The sequence below is a fragment of the Acinonyx jubatus genome, chromosome F2, assembly GCF_027475565.1.
Source record: "Acinonyx jubatus isolate Ajub_Pintada_27869175 chromosome F2, VMU_Ajub_asm_v1.0, whole genome shotgun sequence".
Taxonomy (NCBI): domain Eukaryota; kingdom Metazoa; phylum Chordata; class Mammalia; order Carnivora; family Felidae; genus Acinonyx; species Acinonyx jubatus.
The window spans coordinates 14,966,848-14,988,576 of record NC_069394.1 but is presented as its reverse complement, the minus strand read 5'-3'; the positions used below and the strand labels follow the sequence as shown (position 1 = coordinate 14,988,576).

General features: G+C 47.2%; 1 long non-coding RNA gene across 3 annotated transcripts in view; it reads left to right on the top strand.

Annotated features, from left to right (window-relative positions):
* Window positions 1-8,174: 8,174 nt before the first annotated feature.
* Window positions 8,175-21,729, top strand: part of LOC113600575 (uncharacterized) — a 238,784-nt gene continuing 225,229 nt past the window's right edge. For 2 of the 3 annotated variants that reach the window (XR_003421621.2, XR_008292567.1), the window contains exons 1-2: window positions 8,175-9,091; window positions 15,265-15,432. This is a non-coding gene — a long non-coding RNA (uncharacterized LOC113600575). The remainder of the gene's footprint in view (window positions 9,092-15,264; window positions 15,433-21,729) is intronic. The other variant, XR_008292568.1, reaches the window with a different exon arrangement.

Genomic DNA, 21,729 nt, shown 5'->3' with positions numbered 1-21,729 from the left:
GGGTTGGCACCACGGGCGCAAAGCTGTAGGGGACAAAAAAGAAAAAAAGATGCGCTTTCAGTCCTCCAGAAGCTTCTGTCTGGTTGTCGCACTGGGTGTTGAGGCACCCGGTCCGGGAAAAGGACCAGGTGGTGAAGGAGGTCCTCGTCACCAGACAGAAGGCAAGGAGCTCCCCAGCTCCCCGTCACCACATCCCCTTAATGGAGAGCAAGTAGAAACCTCAGCCCGTGTGCCAGAGGGAGGAGGTGAGGGAGAGGGCTCTCCGTTGCCCTGGGAGAAAGATATGATCAGCTTTTGGATTTCTCATTAAATCAGAGCAGGAAGGTTCCTTTACTTTCCCACGTTGTGGGCTGAATAGGTATTCGATAGCCGGTCTGGGACCATAATCAGCCAAGATAACCTTGTTTCTACGGGGAAATGAATTCCCTGGTCTGCGCAACTGTCTTGGAAATCAGCTATTGGAACACATCCCTTCGTCGTGCTGAAGTGCCTCTGCTATTCATGACTGTAAAAGTCATGTTGTGAAAGGAGCTGTAAATTCAGATGTTGGGGTTCCAGGCTGCTCCATGCTGGCTGTGTCGTGCTCTTGGGCAAATCACACCATTTTTTGCCTTGGGGTCTTTCCCGTAGAATGAGGGCTTGGACCAGATGAATTCCCATGCTCTTTCGGGGTCTAAGACCTGGGGATTTTGAGTCTCTTCACCATGGTACTCTCAACTCTATTCCTATTATTGCCTTTCTCGCTAAATAGAAGACTTCTTTGGCCCAGGGCGTGTTGGCTCCAGATCCGCTTGTCACTGTCATGTCAGTTGGTTTCTGGCTTGGTCCAGCCAATGGGGGACAGTGGAGCATTATTAAAAGGCCATGATCAGGGTATTTCTCCTCCCCTCTGCTTCAGAGTTTGGATTTCATCCTTGACTCTGGATCCCACCAGGGTTATAGGGTGATCTCAGGAGTTGGTTTCCTATGACCCTCTGCCTTCTCCTCTGTCCCTCCAGCTAAGGGGCATGGCTTCCTGCCATAATTAATTTCTGGGTTGCCTCATTGTTTCCTGGTGGGTTTTTCAGCCCTTCCATCCCATGTAACTCATTCCCCATAGTTTCCTCTTGTTCCAAACACGTAGAGTGGTTTCTGTTTACTTGGTTGGACTTTGACCTGAGACATTCAAACTTTTGTTGGTTTTACCTTATAACAGCCAGCAATAAAGATGATAATGATAATGTTGATGATTATAACCCCTTGGTATATAACCTCACATATTACAAAGCTTTCACTCGGGTTCTGTAATTTTAGTCTCATAATAACAGTGTGACGTAAGAAAGGCATTTATCATTAATTCCACTTTACAGAAGAAGAGGAAATGATCTCACTGAGTCACACAGCTGGTAGGTTTGGGTACAGCTGGAACTAAAACCTGAGGTCTTGGTTTCTCATCTAATTCCCTACCCGCCCCACCCCCCATTGTCCTACTTTTCATCATTATCCCACCTACCCCACTGGAATGGGGTCTTAATGCTATTCCTTTAGGATGGCATTTTCTGAACGTGAGGTGCAAAGCGTCAGTTGAGGGTGTATTAGTTATGTATCACTGTGTAACAAATTACCCCACACTTAATGGTTTAAAACCGTATCATTTATTGTTTTGGAAATGGTTCACATATGCTTTAATGCTTTCCTCTATCCCACATTTTTTGAGTTGATGGTTCACCCAGAGCTTGAGGAGGGGGTTCAGCCTGAGAGGGCTTTGAGTTGGGCTTTTCATCAATTCGAGCTGGAGTCTGGCTGCGATGTGATGAGGTGGGACATGGTGGGCTGATGTTTGTCCTGGGCAACCCTGAACACACAGGCTTCTGCCCTCATCAGACCCTGAAGAAAAAGCGGCCTCTAGCCAAGGGACAAGACCACGGGGGTGAAGCATAAGCTTATTTGTATTAAAATCATTAAACGGGGAGACCCCGGTGTGTTTCTCTCCATCTGTGTTCTTCACTGAATGTCTAGTGTAAAACATCATGCCAGAAGGCAAAGTGGATCCTGCCACTGTGGGACTTACAACACCATCACAAAGAAAAATGTTTTGGGGCACGTGGGTGGCTTGGTCGGTTAAGTGGCCCATGGCTCAGGTCACGTTCTCACGGTTCATGAGTTCAAGCCCCGCGTCGGGCTCTGAGCTGACAGCTCAGGGCCTGGAACCTGCTTCGGATTCTGTGTCTCCCTCTCTCTCTCTGCCTTTCCCGCACTCGCACCCTGTGTCTCTCGAAAACAAGTAAGTGTTTAAAAAAAAAAAGAAAGAAAAATGTTTTATATTCCTGAGCCCCCAGAGACCCCAGCCTTTGGGGAGGGTCAGGGTCTCCACAGCCATCACAGTCTCTGTGTTTTCAACCATCAATAAATATTTATATTTACCTTATGCTCACCATGTTCCAGTCTCTTACCCCACTGTCTAGGATTCCCTGCCAAGAACTTCACCTTGGTTATTTCTGGAGGTTCCAGGGGATGGCTCCTGGGTACACGTGAACTCCGTCCTTCTGGCTCCAGTGTTCTGTTTACTCTCCTTCTTCTCAGCTGTAGCGGTCTGCTCTGATGTCCACAGCCAAACTTTGGAGGTCCTTGTGTGGCTGCCGTGGCTGGTATCTGTGCTGGGGCCACTGTCTCTCTCCAGCATCCGTGTTCCATGCTGACCCAAGGAGAATGCCCATCTCTTTTTGCCTATTTGTTTACATGCACCCTAAGCAGGGCCACCCTGCTTCTCAGTAGCTCACAGAGATTTTAAGGAAATAATTCGTTTCTTTGTTTCTTAAAGAGGCATATGGGAAAACTTCTGACCTCTGCACTCAAGTTGTCTCTCTGCTTTCCACCATGACCCCACCTACCCCACTGGAACAGGGTCTAACACTGTCCCCTTAGAATTATGTTTTCTAAGTGTAGGGCACAAACCATTGTTTGAAGGTGTACTAGCTATCTATTGCTGTGTAACAAATTGCCCCAACACTGAGTGTCTTATAACAGTCATTTGGTATCCCAGAGTTTTCTGGGTCAACAATCCAGGAGAGGTGTCACTGAGTCCTCTGGCCCTGGGTCTCTCAGGTGACTGGAGTCATCTCAAGGCTCGACTGGGAAGGACTTGCTTTCTAGCTCACTATTGATGGATTCAGTTCCTTGTTGGCTCTTGTTCTAGGGGATTCAGTGCCCCAGAAGCTGCTGGCTGGAGGCACTCCTTGGTGCCTTGCCACCTGGGCCCTTCCACAGAGTATCTCACAACAAGATGCTGGCTTCCCCATAGCGAGCAAGTGAGACAGCAAGAGAAAACACACACACGTCAGAAGTCAAAGTCTTTTGAAACCTTGTCTTGAAAGTGCCATCCATCATCTTTGCCCAAGTTTATTAATTAGAAACAAGTAACTAGATTTAGCCTGCACTCAGGAGGGCATTACACAAGGAATGAATAGCAGGAGATGAGAAGCCCTGGGGACCATCTCAGAGGCTGTGGGGCACGGACAGCAGGGGTGGGGCGAAAGTCATTTTGATGTTGAACAAATTAGGATCAAAAACAGTTAGTCATCAGCCATTTATTTTAAAGTGTAGTAGGAAAATGTTACTGGATGTTATTGCCAAAGAAGAGGCTAAGTAAAAAAAAAAAAGTGAGGGAATCAGTTAAATGAAAAAGAAAAATATGAAATGCAGGTGCTTTTCAAATGGGCTTGCCATCAGGAACGGGGATTGTTCCTAATGAGATGTGGCAATGGTGATGGGATGTCACTCTCACAGTTAGGTCATATCATGTAAGACCCTGTCATATCAGAGACTCTCCCTGTGGGCTTGATGAAGTAGATAAGCCTGCATGGCAAGGAACTGAGGGTGGCCTCTAGGATCTCAGGACAACCTCTGGCTGATAGCCAGAAAAAAGGCAGGACCCTAGTGAGAGAGCCACAAGGAAATGAATTCTACCAACAACCTGAACGAGCTTGGAAATGGGATTCTTTCCCAGTTGAGTCTGCAGATGAGAACGTGGCCCAATGGACACCTGGACTGTAGCTTGGTGAGACCCTAAGCGGAGAACCCGGCTAAGCTATGCCTGAACTTCCGGCCCACAGAAATTGTGAGGACGTAAGTGTGTGTTGCTTTAAGCCTCTACGTTTGTGGTAACGTGTTGCACAGCAGTAGAAAAATAAAAATGAATGCACCCACTCTGAGACATGTGTGAAAAGCTAGAAAACGTTTCAGGGCACAGCAAATTTAACTATCTAATTTTGTTTCAAATTGTCGTGAGGTTCCAAATATTCATGGAATCTTGAGAAGGACAGAGCCCTCAAAGCCAAATTTAACAAAGTCTTGGTGGAAAATAGAGCGATGTTAGCAGCATCTGTAGAGCTGAGTGAAGGGCGCCTTTCTTATGGGGATGATGTATGCAACCAGGAGCAGGTGGCTGATCAGGGGTCATTGAGAAGGCACCTGGCATCAACGAAGCGAAGACTTTCTGAGGCTTGTTCAGGAGAGGGACTAGCGAGTGTATTTGTATTTTCCTTTTAAGCTTGTGATCTGGAAGGAAAACGATGAAAGAGAATGGTGGGAAGTTGATGTGGGTTGAGTCAAAGAGCGGCCGTCTTTTGGCCGTGGGAGGTCGAGTTCACTTGTGAGTGCTTCGCTCTGGCCGGCCACAGGCTCTGCAAGCATTCATGTCACATCCATGGCTGGGACTAGAACGACTAGAGAGTGGGGCCCTGACCTTCAGTCAACTAGTCGTTGGCATTAGAGGGGTCTGTTGAGATAGAGCACCACGTTGTAATCAGGAGTTTGAGTCTCAGACTTGCTCCGCAGCACATGTCAGTGGCAACATCTATCTAACGTAGTACTCATAGTTACATAATTTGTGCATGTAAAGGCTGTTTTTGAATGAAGAATTTGTCTTCGTTTCGGTTCCGGAGCAGAGTCCAGGCAGGGAGTTGGATGCCAGGGGTTAATTTGAAGGTGATCTGAGGAGGCTCATTTAGGGGTGAGTAAGTGAGCCAGGGAAGGAAGGAAGCCAATGAAGGTGCATGAGTGAGTCTTTTGCCACTGTGGGCACCTGCGACTCAGTTGTGCCAGGGACCCTTTAAGGGGCAGTATCGGCTTCCCTCAGAGTTTCCCCATTGAGGGGTGAGACAACTGGGGCATTTATTTACTAATTCTTGTCCGGTATTAGTTGAGGGTCGCTCATGGGAGCCGTATTCCCCGATCTGCCCTAAGAAAAGGGCCAAATGCACTCCTGTGGGAGAGAAAGAGCTTAGATCAAGGGAAATGAAGGTTTGGAGTAAGAAGGCAGAGGAGCGTATGGGAACTGTCACCAGCCGGCAGGTGACCTGTGGGATGGGCTGATGGGATGGGGGCAGGACGTTGGTGTGCGTGAAGCGTAACCATAACATCCAAAGGGGATAGCCACCAATAATAGGCCGCGCTTGTTCAAACACATTGGACAACCAAAGCTCATTGGGAGAGATAGTCTTCTGGGTCACAAGACACTGTAAAACTCATTCAGACAAGGGTGCTGTGGAGCCAGGGGCCACAGATGCACATGCCACCTTGCATCATAGCACCAGCCGCAGGCCTCTCTTTGCGGCTCGCCTTTAACTGGTTGGATGCTGGGCCCATTCATGGCCAGGCGACAATGGCAAGACTAAGGACGTACGGGGCAGAACTCCAGAGAGAATTCTGAAACCTTGACGAGCTAGACCCCATCTCTGTGAGTCTTAGAAGATTCTCGCCATAGCAAGTCTCTTTTGCGTTAAGAGTTATAAATCACCTCTCATGTAAAACATGGCAGGTAGTCTAGACTGTTCAGAGTACAAATGAACTTCTTTGGTCTGGGAGGGAGGGCATTGGCCCAATACTAAGATTTAGACTTAAGTTCTTACTATCCAGATGCTGAACAGATAGAGAATGAATTACTTTTCAAACTCGGGTTACTCGTATGATCAGTGATGTTAGTAATCGCTAACACTCATTGAGTGATTACTCTGTGCTGGGCTCTGGGCTGCGTTGTTTACATGCCCGATCTCATCAAGTCCTCACAACTTCCCAGTTAGAGAGATATTCTGACATCTCCGATTCGCACGTGTGGGAATGAGACTTGGGTTAAGTAACTTGCACAGATCCCGAGAATGGCACAAGCAGGTCGGGGATTGGGAGCCGGGTGTGACCCTAGGAATTTGGGAAGAAGTTCTGTACAATGATTGCTAGGGTTGTGTGTGTTCTGTGAGCTGGTCTACATCTCTCACGGGCCAAGGAGTGACTGAGGTGTTTCGGTTAGATTGGGGTCCCGGGTTCTACAAAATGCTGATGTGAGAAGACCATCAAACATCGGATGTTGCATGCGGCGGATTCCAAACCGCTGTGTGTGCGTGGAAGTATCCGTGTGTGCCGAGTAGTTGGAACAGCATCCGTGGACCACCCTGTGCTCTGACATTCACCTGTGAGACATCCCAGAAACAGTCCGCCTGCCGTAGAATGGGAAGCTCTGCAGTGACAGTGTCCTGGGAGTCGGGGGACCAAGACGCTTATTTTGGGTTCCACCCATTCTTGGCTGTTTGACTTCAGGCAAGGGACTTAGTCACCAGGGAACCTACTTTTCTCATCTGTAAAATGAGGATAATGACTCCTGCCTTCCTCGCAGGGAGGGCAGGAAGCTTCCTGAGATCACCTCTCCAGAGCCTTTTGATCTGCGTGAAAAAAATCCTCCTTAATTGCCCAGCCAGGCACTTGAGCAGCTGGGCGAAAGTTTTACGACCCGAGATTCCCACAGCCCATAATCCACATGCTCCCAGAAGCCCTCTGAGGAGTTCAATGACAGATTCGGCTGGCAAGTGTTCTGCCGGGCCATCAGCAGAGATTTCTCAGAGACTTAGTCATATAATAGGCGGTTTCTCAGGGGCGTCCTTGCCAATGCTTCCACTTATTTGTGTCGTATTTCTTAAGAGTTCCTATGCGCACGCGGCAATTTCTCACCGCCCCCCGACTTGTCCGCACAGTCACCTCTGGCATCATGGACAGCTCTTGGCTACTTTAGCCCGGATATGCGCTCGGGCCTCTGGTTCAGGTTTGAAAAGCCTTCCGCAGGTGAGCGGTTTGTCTGCCTTCTCGTTTCTTGTCCGGACCATCACAAAAGCTTCTTAAAGAGCCTCCCCGTCCCCAGTCCTGCTCTTCTGTGTGTCTGCCCCATGCCATCTGGTCTGTGAGCCACACTAGGTCCCTCCTCAAAACCTATCAATGGTTCCCCATTTTCCACACGATACAAACGCGACAAGTCAACCTGGCATTTAAAGTCCTGCCCGCTCCCTTGGCTCAAAACTCGGCCCCAGATTTCCTTTCTGGCCTCATTTCTCATTTCTCATTCCTTCCCTGGTTGGCTCGTGTATTCAGTCAACCGTTCTACTTTATTTGCCTGTCGCCTCCTGTATGCCGGGGGCCGCGTTCTGCTCTGGGGAACAAAATAAGGCCCCTGTGCTCACTGAGCTCACAGCCTCATGGCACGTATAGACACACACACTGGTGAGTGCCATGTGGGGTTCGATAAGCACCATCATATGGGAAATGGAGGGTCCACAAGAACCTGTGCAAGGGGGGCCTAACTCTCCCTGGGGTGAGGGTGCCACGTTGAGCCCTCAAGGATGAATAAGGGTGGCCGCTGGGAGTAGAACTATGTCTCACCAAGAATGACTTAGATGTGAAGGGCGGTGTGGGGATTTCGGGGGACTGACACCACAATGGCGGTTCATGGCTTGGCAAGAAGCCCAGTTCCTGTAGGTGCTTATAAGCCTCGTCCAGGGGACTGCATCTTACCCTGGAAGAAAAACAAAACTAGCAGTAGGGAGGTGATGTGGTCACCACCCTCCTGACTCAGCAATCTTTCAAGTGCTCTCAGACTCCCGGGCCTTCACCAGGGCTAGTCTTTCTTCCTGACGCCCCTCCCTTCCCCTCCCTCCTCCCCCACCTCTCCTCCTGGTACCGTCCTACCCCTTTCATGGTTGCCATCTGTTTTCCAAAGACTTCCTGCATCCTGGGGTCCGAATTCATTGTTTCTTCCTTTGGCACCTAGAGTCCATTACTTGTATGTCGCCATTTTCACATTCTCCATTATAGATGTTTATGTTAGTTGCACCTGTTTGTCTCCCTCCCTGGACCAAAAGTTCCTTCAAGGTGTATTTCTCCTGCATTTCCCAGAGCACTTAGCATACAGCGCTTTGAGCCAGGCCTCCCTCAAGCTCTAGTTCCATTGTTTGTTAGCAATGTGGTCTTGGACAAGTCACTTTATCTCTGAGACCTCGAGGTGTCTCATCTATAAAATGGGGTAATGATTTTTATTACATAGGATAATTGTGAGGATTAAGTAAAGTACCTAGTTAGCACTCAATAAACATTAGTCGCCTTCCTCCCGCCTCTGGTCCCTGGTTCAGAAAGATTGTTGCAACATCGTGGGAGAGCGTCAAGGGAGGGAGGAGGGCCTCGCTCTTCCCGTGGGTCCCGCGGACACACTGCGTGCACCTGAAAGATCTCACGGGCACTGGCTTGCAGAGCGGCCGGGCAGAGAGGCCGGGTATCAGCACTGTTGCGCGAAGCCTTGGGCATCAGTGGTAGTCACTGCCACCCGTTCCTATATGGGCATTTTTGACAACTTCCAAGGAGTGCTCATCTTTGATGTAAACAGAAAGAAAACGCTGAAAACGATTTGCAAAAGCAAACTTTATAGTATGAGTCTCCTTGTCTAGGATAATACCCTAAACCAAGGTATGCTCGTAGGGAGAGGTAAACAGTCATCTGCCAGTGAGTCGTTTCCTTCCTGTCCCGGTTGCTGCTCAGTCTGTGTACAGAATCTGTGCTGTGAGATCATAAGGGTCATTGTCATGGCTGTGATCATCCTTGTCATCACCATCAACGGCAGCCTCCTCCTCCCTCCCCTCATCCACCCACAGCTGCCATGTGGGCGGGAGGCAGGGCAGGGGGCAGGGTCCCCCCCTCCTCACCTCCCATGCCATTCTATATAGACCCCGTGGCCATACATAGCCTCGTGGGTCACCGCACTGCTTGGATACGTACTTGATTCTTCCAGCAACCCCACGAGGTAGGTAAGGCAACTACCACCCTTTTAGTCGGCAAGAGATTGGGGTGCGGAGGACCTGGGTGACTTGGTCAAGTCACAGCCCAGGCTGGGAGTGGAGGGGGATGTGTAGGGCTAGGGCTGAGACTCAGGTGGTTTGAAGCCTGCAGAGGGCTGTGTGAAAAAGAGGACAGCCTTGTTTCTTGGCAAAATGTCACCGTGAAGTCTGAGGAATTTATAAAGCACGGGTGGAAGCTGGTCTCTTTTTCTACTTCCTTTTGGTCCTTGGAATACCTACTGTGTGCCCAGGACAGGCAAATGTTGGTTGCATAAATAGAGACTAAAGGAGCATGGGAAGGGGAATAATGAGATTGCCCTTGGGTTTATGGGGCTGATGTGATTTCAGGAATATTCCACAGACGCTCCCTCCTGCCTTCCCGCCTTGGCACGCCGATGTGTGAAATTGCAGGAACATATGTATTTGTCCTCTGTGGAAGCAGATCTTCATCTCTACTGCTTTACTCGCGTTGCCTCGTGGAAAAGGCAGAAATGTCATCGTACTGGGGATACAGGGAAGGAAGGACTGGTGTTCATTGGGTCACATTTGTCTATTGAGCAGCGTTAACATTCCAAGTCTGTGTGTTGTCTGCTCTCTTCCGGACCCACCTTGACTCTGACGTGGTTCCTTGCACTTTTACTTTTCATGCTTTAAACTGCCCTCTCGCTCCCTGCAGGTGTTTGGGGGAAAAGTTTTGGCCAAAGAACAGAAGTATTTCTCTTTATCGAGCCAGCCTCTTGATGAATTTAAAAAGCTAGTAAGACAGGTTGTGAAAGGTTTAGAATTCCAAGAGACGTATATCAGCAGGTGGAGTTTTCAACAAGACCCCTTCCATTTTCTACTCAAGATCATATTGGGATACAATCAGCCATCACCTGCATTGCATTGTCTGCTCTCTGCCGTGGAGATTTCTTTCCTGGGATTGTTTCAAATGATTCTGGACAGTGAAGACCACTCCCCTCTCCCCTCTCTACTCCCACCCATCCCCACGAGGAGACTCCTTCATGGTCAAGGTCCTAAGACATAGTTTGGTCACTGCTTGCCTAGGGGCAAGGTGACCCGCTTTCCTCTTTTATACTTGAGACATTTATTCTTTGACAACAATGACATTTAATGGCTATGACTTCTTTCACATTTGGGGCCCTGGGAGCACGGTTTCCTCTAATCTCTAATGGGTTTATTACAGAATCACAGGCATGGAAAAAAAAATCTCATGATTTACAGCAAGATACAGAGACTTTGAAGAATACCTCATCTTTCATTCCCTTCTCTTTATTGTAACATCCGCAAATTATCTCTTGGGAAAGGAGGCGTGCCAGGCTTGAGTTACTGGGTTCTCCTAGAGTTTGTCAAACCCTTGTTTTTCTCAAGAGAAGGGTGGAAAGTCACATGGCAGGCGGCCATGGTGTTTGACCTTCAAGGCCAGAACTTCTAAGTCTGGGTACTTGTAGGGAGCTGCCTCAAGGTTAGCACTCTGACCGTGAGTGCTGTGTGGGTGGGGTCCCTTTGGTGGGAGGGAGGAAGTGCTGGGCTGTGGTGTTCAAGTCCAGCTGCGGCTCATAGTCACCCTGACCGCTTCAGTCAGAGTCCCTGGAGGTGGACCCAGGCATTGGGATTTTTTTTTTAAATCTTTATTTATTCTTGAGACACAGACAGAGCACGAGCGGGGGAGGAACAGAGAGAGATGGAGACATAGAATGCGAAGCAGGCTCCAGGCTCTGAGCTGTCAGCCCAGAGGCCAGCACGGGGCTCGAACTCACGAGCCGTGAGATCATGACCTGAACCAAAGTCAGATGCTTAACCGACTGAGCCACCCAGATGCCCTCAGGCATTGGGACTTTTTAAAAAAGCTTCCCATACCCCAAATGTGGACATGATTGAACATACAGATTCTAATATGCAATATGAACCACTGCTCTAAGGCAGTCTCCAGTTCTAAAGATTGTTAGAAAACATTTAAATAAAGTGAATATTTTTATCTCTATAGTTCCTTCTATCTATTATCTAGTAGGAATAAGAACCTAGAGGGAGAAGTACGTAGTACCTAGCAGAAGTGCCTAGTACCTTGTGAAAGAATTGTCCAGTACCTTGTGGGAGAAGGACTTAGTATCTTGTGGGAGCAGTACCTAGTACCTTGTGGATGAAGTACCTGGCATCCAGAAGGAGAAGAAGGGGTGAACAATGGTACCTCTAGCTCCAACACCTCCTACCAGCCTTGAGTCTGTAGACCTTCACCATGTAATCCTCACCCCAGTTCTTCTAAGTAGGCCCACCATTCCAGCAGAATTCACATGAAGTTGGACACACTGAGGTTCACCTGGTAGCTAAAGGTAGAACCAGGATTCGAATGCAGGCCTTCTGGGCCCCCAAGTTCAATTTCTTTGCTTCTCACCTGGATAGCGTCTAGTGGGTCGGATGCTTCAGCCCCCCTCTAGCCCCTATGATAGCAGGTAAGATCCCTTCCTTCTCTGAGGCCGTGGACGATAGGATCTGTTATAACTGCACCCTCCAGATTGCCTTGGGAACCCCAGGGGTCAAGAGTGCTTTCCTTCTGGTTCACAGGACCACCAGTGTTCCCCCAATTCTCCCAGTGTCGGCCTCCAAATGAATCCCCCAGCCTGCCCCGCACAGAAGCACCAAAGCATTTTTTTAAATCTGTATCCTGATTTCCAGCTTGGGAAGAACAGTCCCCATAACCACGGCTGCCTCTGAACTGTCATTTTTCAGAATCCCTCCAAGAACCTGGGACTGTGATTCGCAAGTCACAGCCCTGTGGGTATTAGCAGTGCGTTCTGACTGTTCCTCTCAGGTTGTCCTGTTCTCTTCAGCGGGGTGACAGCATGAAGGGGCATGGAAGCCTGAGGAGGAAATGTAACAGGTTTCTGGGTGTCCATTAAAAGCCAATTATGCAGAAACCGCACAAGAAGACGGGCTCAGCAGAAGCACGATGGTGTACGTGCAAGGGTTTTGAGTCACAGGAAAGGCCATGTGCGTCAACAGTCTGATCTGACTTCCCTCTCGCCCCACGCACACCTGATGTGACCCTAGGACATATTCCTGTCGGTGGTCCCGTTCTGCTGAAAGTCGGGTCCGTCTGGGAATCGTGGTCGATTCTGAGTATTGGCTTAGAGAAGGAGTTGAGCCGATTGGAAGGTGTTGGGAAGATGGCAGCCAGCACCGGAGAGGGACCTGAATTCATGTATGACGACAAAAAGAAACAAAGCGAGGGCAGTCTGCATAACTTGGAGCGGACTCAGGAGAGAGCGGCAGCTGCCTTCTTTACGGCCTCCAGGGCTGCCTCCCGTGTGTCAGGCCAGGCCAGGCCGGGCTATGCTGCAGTCACGAAATAAGCCACATAGGTTGCAGCGGCTTAATAACTACCATAGTTTGTCTCTCACTCTGCTGAAGTGCAATGCGGATGGTGAGTTCGCTTCAATTTTGTGGTAACACCATCTGGGACACGGAGCCTTGGTGACAGCTGCCATGAGGGCAGAGAGAGAGGGAGGCGGGTATCAGCTTCAGGTCGCCTCAGCCTGGATGTGACAGAGCCATATGACCGGTGAAGCCAAAAACATTTACTATCTGGCATTTAGAGGACAAAGTTTGCCAGTCTGACATAGAAAATCAGCTGGTTTCTGAAATCTTTCCTTTTCTTTATTCAACGTGATTTCTGTAACACCATATGGCAAATACTGTTTTAAGTGTTTTACAAATATAAACTCCTTGAAGCCTGATAATAACTCCGTGAGGGGGATATTATTATCCCCATCTCTCAGATCAGCAGATTGATGTCTAGAGGTGCTACATGAGTTGCAGTAAGGGTGTGGTCAGCCCAGGGTTCAAAACCAGGCGCTGGGATTCCAGAATCCTTGCTCTAACCACTGCCCTCTGCATGCCGTGAAAGCTTGCTGCGAAAACCCAGGCTTGAGGTGCTTGGGGGTGACGAGAGGTTGGAATGCATAGGACTCATCAGCTCACAGGGAAGCAGTGCTGGAAAAGGCTCAGAGAGCACTGGAGCCAACGCTCTCCTGTATCAGAGGACGGCGAGGCTTCTGGGGAAACTGAGGCCCAGGAAACTTTCCCAGCAAGCTCCGGTTGCCCTAGCAGGCTAAAGGCCAGTGAGAGGTGGCCAGACCAAAGCTCCTAGATGACAACAACAAAGGCGTTTTCATTATGGAAACCGCAGGACAGACCCAAAAGGAGAGAGAACAGTTTTGTGGAACCCCTACGCCCCTTCCCCCAGGTGAATAATTGGCGACGTTTGGCCAATCTCATTTCACCTATCACCTGCCAGCGATTTCAGAGTGGGGAGCGGACTTTCTAAAATAAATCCCGGACATCCTGTTACGTTACACACAAATACCCTAGTGTCCAAATTCATTTTGGTGGAGGATTCGGGAGAGAAAGTGAGGCGTAGAGCAGTCCTCTGGGGCAGAGCCGGTCCCTGGGACCGGGGAGGGCACTGCTGTTTTCCACGACTGTCAGAGGAAGGTTTGCACACACCCATTCCTCCCTGGCCCTTCATTCCCTCCCCTGTGAGTAATGCCAGTGCCTGCCAGACTCAGGGCTCCCGGTGGGGGGGAAAACACCTCGTGGAACGCTGTCTGCAACCAAGATGAAAAAAAAGTATCTTGAGTGGATCCCTTCTTCACAGCCATCCTCCCTTTCCAAGAGCAGCCCCTGCCCGTGTGGGGCCTCTGTGCCCTGCTGGGTGGGTGTCCACATCAGCTGAGTCACGAGTATCGCCCCTATTATCTTATTTACCCGAGTTTGTCATTTTCGAGCAACGTGAGTCACCCCTTGAAAGGGAAACAGAGAGCCTGGGGAGATGAGCCTCTGGTCAAACCCTCACAGCCCCTCCTCTGGAAGCTGAATCTTCCCCTTTGAACTCTCAACAGAGCACCCAAAAGGGGGGCGGGGGGGTGTGGCCGGTCGAGGGGCGTTTGGCCTCTTAGAAGGGCCGCTGGGCAGATGGTGTCAGACTTGGGAGGGGGCGCGGCTAGGTGGCCTTGTGTAATTCTGGAAGCTATGTTCCCACTCTCCAAGCTGCCTGCTGGGTCTTCCCAGAGAGGGTGTCCTTTTCCATCACGCTGGAGTGGACCCTCCTGCAGCCCAGGAGAGAAAGGTGTCTACCCAGCATCCAAAGAAGCCCCCTCTTCTGGGGCAGCCAAGGTAGGAAGCAGGAGGAGGACCACTTCCTCGGGTCCTGGAGCATGCCCATGCTTGGCCACCCCAGGCTTGATAATAGCAGCCACCCCTATACACGGTCGTCCCCCTGTGCCAGCCACAGGTGCTACACTAGGTCCCCTGTGAACAGACCAGTTTGGAAGAGAGCCAGGGAATCCTTTTATGCCATCTCTTCCTGGGCCGGGACAGACACTGGGCTTCCCACTTCCTCTGTAGCATCCCCCCCCCCCGCCCCCCGTAACCTCTTCCTTAGGTGCATTTGCATACTGATTTTTAATTTAACAAATGCTCATACAGCACTATTCTGCTGTTAAAGCACTGTTTAAGTACTTTAGAACTATTAACTTATTCTAACCTTCAGACTGACCCTTGGAGGCAAGTAACATTATCCTTGCTTTCCAGGTAAGGAAACTCAGGCACAGAGAGGTAATTGCCCGAGGTCCACAGCCAGCATCGTAGAGAGTCTACTAGCCTCGCTCCAGAGTCTGGGTCAGGATCCCTAAGCTCTGTCTTCTCATTTAAGTCCTACAACCACCCAGCAAGGTAGGGATTATTCCCACCTACTCAGGACACTGAGACTCAGAGAGGTTAATTTTGCTCAAGGTCACACAGATATAAGTGACAAGATGGCAATGGAATTCGCTTTTGTCTGACCCCAAGCTGACACAGACTGATCTAACAGCTCAGACTACGGAGGAAGAACATTCTACCTTTATGAGTGTACATAGCACGAGTCCTTTCCTTAAATCTCCTGTAGCCAATCAGGAACACCCCCTTCCCATTACCTGAATTCTTCTTTCTCTTCTTCCATTTTCTTTCTTTATCTCTACCTGTCACCGTGTTTGGACCCTCTACTTGGAAGGCGAATAGCAGTACTGATCACCAAGGGCATATTGTATTATCTTTGAGTATAATGGGAGTGCTGCTAATATTTTCTTCTTTCTTTTCCAAGGACAGCGGTTTACTGTGGCTCTTTGGTGCCCAGGAAGAGCCCTGCATCGGGAGGAAGATGGTGGAGGTACTGACTATGGCTCTACCTCTTGCTTCCAAGAGAACTTGGACAAGTCATGTGACTTCTCTGATCTTCAGCGTTACCATGTAGCATCGGACAAGATCTAGGGTTGGTTGTTCAAATTTTTACATTTAGCTTCTTTTTTTTTTTAAGTTGCAGAATATGTTGGTTACAAGAAATCTTAAAAGTACCTCCAAATACAAAAGAGGTACTGGATTTGTTAATGTATCATGGTGGCCATGGAGGGCTCTGCCGAGCTTAAGTTTGGAAATCAATGCATTAGATAATAACAAACTGCATGATTATATGAAGCCAAGAGGATCAATATATTAGTTTCCTAGGTAAAAAAATTACCACACATTTGATGGCTTAAAACAACTGAAATGCGTTGTCTCACGGTTCTGGAGACCAGAAGTTCAAAACCAAAGTGTCGGCAAGGTCACACCCACTCCAAAGACCATACGGGAGAATCCCTCCTTGCCCCTTCCTGAACTTCTGATGGCTCTGACAACCTTGGCATTCCTTGGCTTGTAGCTACATCACACTGATCTCTGCTTCTGTCTTCGCATGGCCTCCTCCCCTGTGTTCTGTATCTTCTCTTTCGTCTCTTCCAAGGACACATGTCATCGGATTTAGGCCCCACCTGGATAATATAGGATGTTCTCCATCCAAGATGCTTAACTTACATGTGCAAAGACTCTTTTCCCAATAAGATCATAGTCACAGGTTCTAGGGATGTGGATGTGGATGTATGTATCGTTTAGGGCCACCATTCAATCCACTGCAATCGGTAATACCTTTTAAGCATCTAGTTATATACCAGGCATTGTGCGAAGCCTGCCAGACAACAGAGATACTTAAGATAAAAATGCTACTCCCTGGAAACCTCGAGGCTCATTTGAGAATCTCTGTTTAATTTCAGGCCTCCTCCCTCCCTTTATTCCTTTTAAAGATAGGTTTATGGAGATATAATTTACATGCAGTAACCTTCACCCTGGTTAGGTATCCACCTGATGAAACAGGCTTAGAGAGGTAAAATAATTTGCTCCAGAGTACACAGGGAGGAAGTGGCAGAATCTGGGAGTTGAGCCTATGTTCCCTATCACCAGGGCTTGCGTATCAAACCAGCGGTCTCCATGGTCTCCACTCTTTCTTTGGGTGCTTCCACCTCCTCCCCTGTCAGATGAAAAGGCTGGCAAGATGCTTTCTAGAGGATCTGAGAGCTCTGACATTGGAAACTGTCATGGTGAAGTGCAGAGAAGCACTCTTTATTCAAAGGAACCCTTCAGGACGAGGAGAATCTTCCTGAGATGGAAATTTGTATGCCTTCCAGAAGCATTTGGCTGATTTGTGTCTATGTGCTGGTTAAATGGATTTACAGCTCATGATATCTCATTTCAATTTAACTAATCCTCACAAAATGGACAAGTGATTTAAGTGGTTCCGTGAAGGAACTGCAAGCTGAAGATAATATTAATGAGGCAAACCCGAGGGACCTGCGGGAGGATGGCCGGCTGGATGCTTCTGTAACTCCTGGTGCTTTTGCCGCTTTTCAGCGAATGACTGGATAAAAATAATGGCAGTCTAATTACATCAATCACAGCATTGGTTGAAAGACTTAAAAAATTATTGAGAAGACTATTTGAAATATGGCCTTTCATCCACTGTGGTTAATGATGAGTCTCTCTTTGCATCTTGACATAACTGATGAGGGTATGAAGCCATTGCAATTAGCAAGACATTAAGAATTTTTTTCCCCAGCTGGTTAAAGGCATGATACTCAATCCAGGCCTTTACAGATTTTGGTTAAAACTCACAATTTTGAATTTATTACTTAAGACCAAAAGTGGGAGGCCATAATCCATTGGTCAAATGCTTGCTCCCCTTGCTATGGTAAAAAAGGGCTGAAGAAGTACCTGAAAACTACCTAGGGACACATTAAAATGGATTCCGTAGTCATTAAATATTGTTGCAAGATTCATAGACCTTGTTGCTGAAGAGTTGAAGGGACATCAAACAAATAATTCAGTGTGAGAGATTTGGTATGCAATTGGTGGAAAGTACAATATTTCTAGCATGTTTCAGCTTATGCTGTCTCTAGATTGCTCATGTCAGTCATGAAACACATTGGAGGGCCCTTTCTTATGAGCTCTTTAAGAAAAGATGTGCCAGAAAAAATTATGTTCTCAACAGTAACTAAATTTCTTTTTTTTTAATTTTAAATGTTTTTATTTATTTTTGAGACAGAGAGAGACAGAGCATGAGCAGGGGAGGGGCAGAGAGAGGGGGAGACACAGAATCTGAAGCAGGCTCCAGGCTCTGAGCTGTCAGCACAGAGGCCGATGCGGGGCTCGAACTCACGAACTGTGAGATCATGACCTGAGCTGAAGTTGGACGCTCAGCCGACTGAGCCACCCAGGCGCCCCAGTAAATGAATTTCTTAACAAAAGCAATACTTCGGGTATGTATGTCGATTAGAGTGGAAAAAAAATTTCATGAGCTAGCACCCTATGTGAAATTTATTTACTGCTTTGTCCACAGCAAGCTATGTAAGCCAGGAAGTTTAAGCCGCAAAAGTACAGAGCACGACAGGCTCTCATTGATGTGGATTATTACATACAGGCAAGAAGTTTAAAATATGGCAGAATCTTTATAACACTTTGTAATTAGATAGGAACTTCGCCCGGAAATATTTTATTCAAGAAGGGGTTCCTTTATTCTCTTCTGGCCAAATGTTTGAAATGGCGAGTGAACAAATTCAAGGGTTCAAATTATTTGATCTTTTCCAGGCTGACAAGTAGCTGTCAGGAGTGAGCTATAGCAGGTCCATTTGAAAAAAAAAACACAAACAGTGCACTTAAGTTGTCCCCACAGGGTAGATGTCACCACTTAATAACGAGACAGTAACTGCCTTCCGAAGAAACGAGTAAGCTGTGGTGAGATGCCATCATACGTATGTGCACCAAAATGGCCAAAATGAAAAAAGATGGACAATACCAAGAGGTGGTGAGAATGTGGAGCGCTCAGACCTCCAACCTTGGCCGGAATGCAAATTCTCGGAACCAGTCAGGCAACTGTTCGGCACTGTGTAAAAAGCAGAACATAAGCAAACCCAGTGACCCAGCAATTCCACTGCAGGCATATACCTGATGGAAATTCAAACACGCTCTTGGAAAAGGCAGGCTTTGCAATGCACATAGCAACACTGTTTCTAATATGCTAACACTGAAATTTATCCAACGTCCCATCAAAAGCAAAATGGATCAACTTACCGTGCATTGGCAGGAGACAAACCCCTACGTGATGAGAATAAGTGATCCATGACAACTTCAGTGATATGGATGAATCTCACAAATAAAGTTTTGAGCAAAATGAGCCCGACACACAAAAAGGTGTCTCCTGTATGATTTCACTCACATGAAGTTTAAAGAAACACAACAAACAGGCGAAATGAATCTGAAAGCTAGGATAGTGGTTACCTTGGCCATGGAAATAACTGGAAAGGGCACAAAAGAGCTTTTGATGATGTGACTGCAGATAATGTTCTGTTTCTTGTTCTGTGTCTTTAGCAGGGTGTGCTCAGTTAAATACAAATACATTCATCTGTACACTTGTGTACATTTTCCTGTATGCATGTTGTTCTTGAATACAAAGGAAAAAATGATAGTTTTCCCATGAAGACAGTGTTTGAGCACTGAGGGTGTGAAACATTTCCAGTGGTAGTATTGTTAAAAATGATGTGTTATAACTGAGATCTGTGTTCCTGGAAGGACTGAAACAGAATATTCTAGCCTGTTTTAAGTTTCCAAAGGTAACGTTATTGAATGTTCAACTAGTTTTTTTTTTCTTTTTAATTCCAATAAATCGTGGGGAGAATGGATTGTTATCAGGGAGTTTAGAGATGTACTAGCCAAATTTCACCAAAAACCTTTGCATAACTGGTAGATGGAATTGAAAAATGAGTATTATGACTAAGGTAACAATGCTGTGCTTCTTTCGTTTGAATTTACATGTCTCTTCCAGTAATGACAGGCACTAAAAGCAAGTGTCAGAACAAACTGAATTTAGGACCAAACCATTAATCACTATGTCATGCAGATTAATCCAAGATTGAAAAAACTGAGAAAAGCATATTCAAAATCATATTGGTCTCACTAAAAGAATTTTTATTATATCCATAATTTTTCACGAAAGCAACAAAGTTCTTAAGAGTCGCTAAATAAAATAAAAATTAATAAAAATTCTTTAATTCATCTTGATTTCAACCTTTTAAATGGACATTTTATGTATATTTTATAATATTGATAATATATTAGAATAATAATATGTATAGATAAATTAAAAATATACATGCATGCACTGAAAGTCTGTGCTTGAAGTTTCATTGTTGATAGGGTGCTCAATCAGAAAAAAGCTCAGAGACGGTTGGTCTCCACCAGCAGTTAGCCGTTAGAAACAGGTTATTTTAATTGATATGGGTGAGGAACCAAAGAGATGAAGTACTGAATTCTCAACGTGCCACTTACTGCCAAAATGTGCCAAAATCTGTGATTCTGAGCAATCAGTCAATGTACCTGGATCTGGGTGTTCTCGTTAGTAGAGCAGAAAGTTAGCCCCTGTTGGAAAAAGTTTGTCCAGGTAATTAAATGAGTCAATATACGTAAATTTCTTAATACCTTGAGTGGCTTATGGAGGTTTAATCAATAGTCACTTCTACTGTCACATAGTCATTTACTAGTGTTTTCCAAACTTGCCTCATGATAAGGATCTTCTGCATGCTTAGGAAAATGCTTGGGTCTACCTCAGATTTTCTGAATTAAAATCTTCATAAGTAGAACCTTGGAGGTTGTATCTTTAAAAGGCAATTTTTATGGCCAAGCAAGTTTGAGAAAGACTGATTTACAAGGTGCTGAAGCTCTCTTCCCTTTAGTGATTAGTTCCGTGTATGAGTCTTACCTCATAAGAGCCAGAAACTCTCATAGGACCATCTCTGTCCTGCACAGCATCCAGCAGAGAGCTCTATAACCCACTGGGTGGAGAAGGCCAAGGTGAGAGCTCCATGTCTGGGCTGATAAATAAAAAATGGGTCCCAGTTGGTGGAGTATAGCACTGGAGAGACTGGGAGAGGCAATAGGCCGACATGTCTGCAGGAGAGGGGCAGCATGAAGAAGTAGGAGGAACTTCCCCCTTGGGCTTGGGCTAAGAAATAGGACTAGTTCCTTGGGGGGCTAAGTGGGAGATGCTGGAGGGAAAGCATGGGGCCCACGCACACCGGGAAGGCTCTGAGTCCTAAGTCCTATGTCCGAGGTGGGAGCTGACCACAACTGACCGATAAGATTAGACGGGTCCAGGATGGGATAGACGTGGTGCTTTACGTTTGACCTTGTTGATGAAGATCCACACATTCCATTCCCATTGACTTAGGAGAGACTGGTCCTTGAGATGGAGGCTTGTCCTGTGCATGAGGATCGAGCAGGCTAGAAGCATAGGAGGTGCTTGCTTATTCAGGCTGGCCTATACTCGGTGCTTAATAAATGCATGCACATTCAGCATGCAGTTGGGTAATCCCACTGAATCGTCTCTTGTCATTTTGTCTTCTGTGCATCCAATTTTCTTCCCCGTTCTTCTCCCTGCCTCCGCAAGGAAGACTGTCCCGGGTGGGCAGCACTCTCTCCCTGTGTTTGCTCTTCCCTAGCACAGACGCTCTGCTGTGTCCTGACAGCCCTGAGTTGCCCTCAATTTGAAGGTGTGGATAATTAAGCTAATGAACACTTTTCCACTGGCTGCTGAAAGCCTCATTAATCTACACACATGTTGCCACAGGCAAATTATGGCGTCAAGGGTGGGAGGATCAACAAAAATAACTTCAGAAATTCATTAATCAGACTTAGTCAAGCTCGCTGTTTGGAACGGGGAGTTCTTATCCAGCTGTGGCCAGAGGATCAGATTTTTTTTTTTCCCAGCTACATGAAAGGGACTTCTTAAGCAATATTTCGGAACATCTAGGTTATTGTACTGGTATTTATGACTCTAGTGGTTGATGCTAATGAAATCTGTCCGAAGACTTCCATGTGGAGGATTCGAGAAATGCTGAGTGGATGGTCAGGTTTCCAAGCACACAAGAGGGAAAATATGATCACGAGATCACACGTAAAAACATACCTAGCTCTGATGGAAGTGGTTCAGGCCACCAAATAGTCATTTTCTCCCCAACATTTCACAGGTGTCCTTGGAGTCATTTGGAGCTGGTGACTCCTTCCTGTTAATGGATGGTGAGCAGGGGCAAGATCTGGCATGCCTCCATGGCTGCCTCAGAGCCCACCGTTCTAGATGGCAAAATAACAAGACGGGGAACTGCTTGACCCATATGGGATTCACAGGCATGAAGAATAAAGTATATGATAA